This window comes from Dipodomys merriami, unplaced genomic scaffold, assembly GCF_024711535.1.
Source record: "Dipodomys merriami isolate MVZ:Mamm:240054 unplaced genomic scaffold, mDipMer1.0.p SCAF_4, whole genome shotgun sequence".
Classification (NCBI taxonomy): domain Eukaryota; kingdom Metazoa; phylum Chordata; class Mammalia; order Rodentia; family Heteromyidae; genus Dipodomys; species Dipodomys merriami.
The window spans coordinates 84,960,569-84,966,901 of NW_027205603.1; the positions used below are offsets into that span (position 1 = coordinate 84,960,569).

The 6,333-nt window shown below is 36.9% G+C and overlaps 1 non-coding gene across 1 annotated transcript; it reads right to left on the reverse strand.

Moving 5' to 3' along the window:
- Nucleotides 1-5,876: 5,876 nt before the first annotated feature.
- LOC138806434 (U6 spliceosomal RNA) lies at nucleotides 5,877-5,980 on the reverse strand. The gene has a single exon (XR_011365877.1). It is a non-coding gene; the product is annotated as a U6 spliceosomal RNA (small nuclear RNA).
- Between the last annotated feature and the right edge of the window lie 353 nt (nucleotides 5,981-6,333).

The window sequence follows — 6,333 nt, forward strand, 5'->3', positions numbered from 1 at the left end:
TCAACAATAGTAATATGTATGGTATATATGCATACACACATATATATCCATATATGTGGACATCCAGATGGCCATATAGATAGATATCTATATATACATATATCCATAAATATCACTTAAATGCCCTCTTTCTATTTCCAAACTTAGACATTCCTCTTCCACCTTCCATGCATCAGTATTATGTATGAGCACTGAACTCAACTAAACTGAAATATTCGATCTTCATAAGGACAGTGTTACATAGCTCAGATTATTTCTCCCATATTTCTGTTAAATATAGAAATGTGCTGAATTCTTCCAGATTCCTTACAGGGCACCAAATATAGAAAGAAGAAAGTATCCCTTTCTGGAGGTAAAACATCCAGGCTGTGTACACTCCCTGTCCAGGAAGGAAGAATGTCAGTCTCCAAAGTAGCCATGCATCTTTCTAGTCCATATTGAAGATAGTTTTGCTGTACATAGGTAAAAATAGCAGACATTAACTTTACAACCTTGTTCTTCAGAAAGCCACAATTTTAGCATATTCTACCCATTATCCTATTCCAAGCATAATGTGAACCTCTGTCTTCCAATGTTTTCTTAATAATGTATTTCACAAATATTTGATAGGCACCTGCTATTCTTTTACAGGTGCTAGAGATGTAACAATAAATAAAATAGAAAAGTTTTCTTTCTCTGTTGAGTTATTATCTCAGTGGAGGAAAAAAAGATGATAGATAAATAACACATGTGTGAACAAGACAAGTCCAAGTAATAGAAAATACTAAGGATAAAATAAGTCAGAGTGATGAAAAAGAAATGGCTGAAATCTATTTCCGATTCAGTTGTAAGACGCATCCTTTCTGACCAGGTGAAGAACAAAGATCTGAGTGAAAGTTATTGGCTCAAAGGCATCAGTACATTCCTGGGGCAAAAAGTACCAGCTACAGAGCTACTGAGAAACCCTTTGGGCAGCAAAGAGGTGACTTGTTTGAGGATTTGACACCAGAGTATCAGAAAAGTTAAAAGTTTTAGGAGTATCTGATCTGGGGAATTTATCTTTGGTGGAGAAATCAAATTTTGGTCAGGTACTACTTAACTATCCAGTTTGCTATCTCAAACTCCTTTTCATTTCCTCCTTCCTCTCATTTTACTTGGAGACTCCACATATCCGTACCAAGCTGGCCATGTCTCCATTTAGCAGTAAGAATTGTTCTCTCTCCCTGAAATGTACTTACCCAGTTTGGAACTGGGCAATCACTACTCTTCTTTGAAGAGACATCTTCCCTTTTCTCCCCATGAGACACAGAGAGGAAATGATTAATTATTCAAACTATCTGGATCTCTATGCTTTATCAGTTCTTTTAGGGCCTATATTCTACTTGACTATTATTCTCTAGTATGGTACTCTGACCTATCATAAAATTTAGCATAGGTTGTTTTAGGTTGCAATCTGCAGAAAATTTGCACCTATCATGTGTACAAATGCTCTATGTGTACATAGTACAAAGAATACAAAAGGCTATGTTTGGGTTGGGGGTACAGTTCAGTGGTAGAAGGCTTGCCTCCCATGTGCACCAGTAAAAAAGAGAGCATTGGTCAAAACTCAACTAATTAATCACTCCTCCTTCTTTCCTTTTCTCCATAGCTTTATGTCTTTATGTTTATTTTCACGAAATTTGGGCATAAACCCTGTTCTTTCCTCTATCCTTGTTTCCTACAGCAACATTATCAGGTTTAATTTGGTAATACCTGTTTTATAGACTCATCTCCATAAACTTATTTTGCATCATGATTTCCTCTCAGCCATATCGGATTGGCAGTCTGGTCTTCTGGAAGCCTCTTCTTATATACGAAGAGTCTTTGCACCACTCCCTTCTTCCATCTCTCACCATATCTCATGCAATTGCCCTCTTCCACTCTTTATCAGATTATTTTGCTTATTAATGTGCCATCTTCCACTTTAATTTTCATATATATTAATTGACAGTACTCTTTAGATACCTTACACATAAGTGTGACCTTGAACTCAGATCGTGGTTGAATATGTGGATGAATTCATATATACTTGGGTCTCTGTAATGTAGCAAACCTTCTTTCCTTGGTGGTATAGTTTTTTTCTTTTCTCTGTTCTCACAGTGTTTCTCTTTCTTTTTTTTTAAGAAATTATTGTTTAGTTCACTAAATTAGAACCTTTCAATATATATTACTCTAGAGTGATGATCATGGATCTCCAATGGAAAAGAACTAGTTATATATATCATTAAAAACCTCCAAACCTTATGTATTCATTTTACTCTCACCTAGATTTGATAATGCAATGGTGAGGATGGGCTAGATCAAATATATTCCTCAATGAACACACATCACAGGATATGATAGTTAATGATTTACATACCGTATACTGAGATATCCAGTGACAAGCACTAAATCTTTACTTCTTTTTCCTAGTCATCATCTAGCAATCACTAAAATTGTGCTATTTTTTCTGAAACAAGACAACCAGTATGAAGATATACACACTATTCAGAGTAGGCAGGAAGTTCTAGAGACTGTTGGATGTTTTCTAAGTTTTCAGATAAGAAGGGTGATGAGGAAGAGCATGTTCAAAATAAACAGCAATAGAAAAACTGGCATAGGTCCATGGGTTTATGGCTTGAGTACTTCCTGGTTTAAACTGACACCTTATCCCAGGAGGAGAAGCCCATCCTTGCAGTCATGCTGAGTTATTCTGAGTTGCAAGTCCTGCTTCCCCATGGCAAGGCAGCAAACAGCAGATCTCAAATGGAAGCGCGTGAAGTGCATAGAGCAAAAGTTTCATCTAAAGAAGAGTCAAGCATCTGCCAACGGGAAGGAAAGTTATTCTGTATATACTGAGATTATCATTGGCAATAGGAAGAAGATGCATTAAATCTGTGTATCATCTGATCAGGAGGAAGAAGAGAAAACATCCCATTCAAATCAGGGGGATGGATTTATCCATTTTGGAGCACAGAGCAACACGGAAAACTCTACGACCACATCAGGTGTGCTGTTCTTGTGCACCAAGGCTTATTCATTTTACTTTATTGAATATTTTTATGATCTTTAAGTCATACAGATGAGCTCTCATTCAACAAAGCAGGTTATGAGTATAGTGTGTCTTGATCCATGTCACCTCTTTCAATGTTCTCACCTACCCCTCCCAACCCCTTCCCTCGCTTTTCTCAATTTTTATGTTACGAATGCCTGTTTTAGACATCTAACTTACTGGCCTCATTTATGTTTCACTAGTTTTTTTCTTTTCTTACCTGTGTAGCACCTGAGCTTAGACATTGGGAACTTGGGGATAATCCCTGAGCCATGGTGTGTTCTAAGGAAGGAATAAGGCTTATTCAGGGTGGTAGAAGTACTGTCTCCCATTTCTGGCATTGGGCTGAAAGAAGGCAGACTAGAATGCTGAAGTTTTTGAATTAATAGTCTAGAAGAGATATAATCATAGGTAAAGAGTATGCTCCATTCCAGAGTAGCTTGGCCGCCAGGGTGATACAAAACAAGGGAGCAGCAAGTGGACATTTTTGGTGTCTCAAGGAAGAGTAGCTATTTTAAATAAATTGTCCTGAAATTCAACATGGGCTATAACAGCATGGATATCATAGGTTCCCAGAGGTAAGAAAGAGACTTGAGATAACTAAGAAAGTTTTAAAAATGTATCGAAGAAAAGTGGGCTAATTTCACAGAACAAGGTAAGATTACTTTGGGCTTTGGGTTTGTGAGAAAAATCTTCCAGAGGAAAATTACTTTTTACCAAAACTCAAATAAATGTTGTGCTCATTTCAACTAAGGAGAGGTTGGAGGATATGGCCAGACTGATTCACTAGTATTCTTTCATGAATGCATTTGTCATATATTTTTTCTGAGACTCAGCCCTAGTCATGTGTACCTACAGCAATACAAATACTTGATGCTTCTCCCAGTCTGTATTTATCTCAGGGTAGTTTAAACACCATCGTCTGTGATGTGAGCTTGTACTTCTAAAGTTCTGTGCATAGCATTCTCAGAAGGAAACTGTAACAAACCAGATCTCTTCATTTTATGACATTTCTAGTGAGGTCAAAAGCTCCCTTGAGATTAGAACTCCCAGCTATTATACGGATAGTGTTCAGCTAAACCCAGATCTCTTAAAACAGCCCCACTTCAGTAAATTCCAGAAACATCCCCGTGACTTGGGTTATTTGTTTTCCCTCCCCAGACAGAGTTATTTTACCCAGAAAGTGAGGCTTCTACAAGAAACTAGATTTTTGTTTTAAAGACACATATTGGATCATAGAATTTATGCAAAACATCCAGAAAGGCAGAATTCTTTTTCATTCTGTATTTTATTACCTTTAGGGAGTTGTACAGAAGAGTTGCCAATTGATAGAGCAGTTTACGAATACAATATATCTTGATCAATGTCACCACTTTCAACATTCTCACTCCTTCTCCCCATCCTACTCTTCTGAGTTTGGTAAGATATACATTGGATTCTGGACTCCATTCTCCCCCTCTTTTCTTCATTTGTCTATCCTTGTCTCCTTGGCCCCACCCTTCCCCTTTTGAGTACCTGCAACTTGGTGTTTTATTTTGCTGAACTCTGACTTTGCCAGGTATGCAGAACTATATAGAGAGGAAGTAGATGAGTGGTGTTCAGGGGCTACAGGGCAGATGGAAGAGGAAGCGACTATTGGCTAGTACAGCTTTACTTTTGAAAGTGATGAAAATATACTGGATCACAATGGTGATTCCACTGCTTTCTAAGCATGATACAAAGGACCAGATTGTATATATTACAAATTTCATGGTATGGTAATAATATTTCACTTAAAATAATATGAAGGCCTTTTCTACTACCAAGTTTTTACAAACTTTCATAAATGTTTTTTGTTGTGGTTGTTGTAGCTATTTTGTTTAAAATTGGATTTATTGTGGAATATCCCAGGAAGCCTTAGACACTTCTGGTTTGCTTTTCTTTCTGCTCAAAAATCTATGAGTCACAATTATTGCTACTTACCCAGTTCCAGCTTTGCTTTTCAGAAATTACTGGCAAATTTGCCAGCTAGGTAAATTTAGGGATAGCAAAGTTATTCTTCTAAAGGATTTTAACCTTAAGAAATATATTTATCTCTTTTTTTATTTTTTATTTTTTTATTATGAAAATATCATACAGAGGGGTTACAATTACATGGACAAGGTAATGAGTACATTTCTTATCAAGCATTATGGCCTTCTCCTTCGTTTCCCCTTCCCATCCTTTCCCATCTTCTCCCCATACCCGCCCCCTGTCCTTCCCCCCCAGCCAAAGTTGTAAAGTTCATTTTCAACGTAACGTCTTGTACATCTCATTGTTGCAATGGGTCCACCTGTATCCCTATTTAAACAATTGTTTTTTCCCTTTCCCTCTACAAATTATACCAACATCAAATACAGTGAAAGCAGGGGTTATACCGTGGGGGAGGGACATACAAAGCAACAAAGAAATCATCTTATAAATATGTTAGAAACAATCGCATGAAAGAAAAAAACATGTGAATATATATCTTAGGGTTCATTTCCCTAACATCAACTTCTCTAACCGTTTCTGCTTGTCTCAGACATATACTAGTTATTGCAAATAAAGGAAACCATGGGACCTATGCTTCTTTGGGCCTGGCTTACTTCACTTAATATACCTTTTTCCAAGACTTTCCTTTTCCTAACAAATGGAGCAATGATTCTTTCTGATGGAGACATAGAATTCCATTGTGTATATATACCACATTTTCTTGATCCATTCATCTACTGAGGGGCATCTGGGTTGGTTCCATATCTTAGCTATGGTAAATAATGGTGCCATAGCTATGCTGGTAGCTTTAGTATGATCTTGTTTGTGATCATTTAAAGATATGGAACGCTTCACGAATTTGCGTGTCATCCATGGGCAGGGGCCACGCTAATCTCTGTATCGTTCCAATTTTAGTATATGTGCTGCCAAAGTGAGCACAGAAATATATTTATCTCTGTGGGCTTTAGCCCCATTTCATCTATCAGTTTAGCTTGAAATTAAATGATTTAGTTGTGATACAAATAGCATATATTATATGCAAATTTCCCAAGCATATGAACACAATCACATTCACAGTTGGAAGACAGTGAAACCAAAATCTATCTTTAGCCACATAATTACATTATGCTAAAAATACTCTCTTTCAAGTCACATGTTTTTTCTTTTCCTCCAGTGGTTGGAAAATAAGTTTGTACTTTGCCCTCTCTGCTACCAATGATAAATTGTAAAATTATGGCATACATTTTAAATCTGCTATTTCTCCCACCCTCTGAGCAATTGAAAGAATGCTT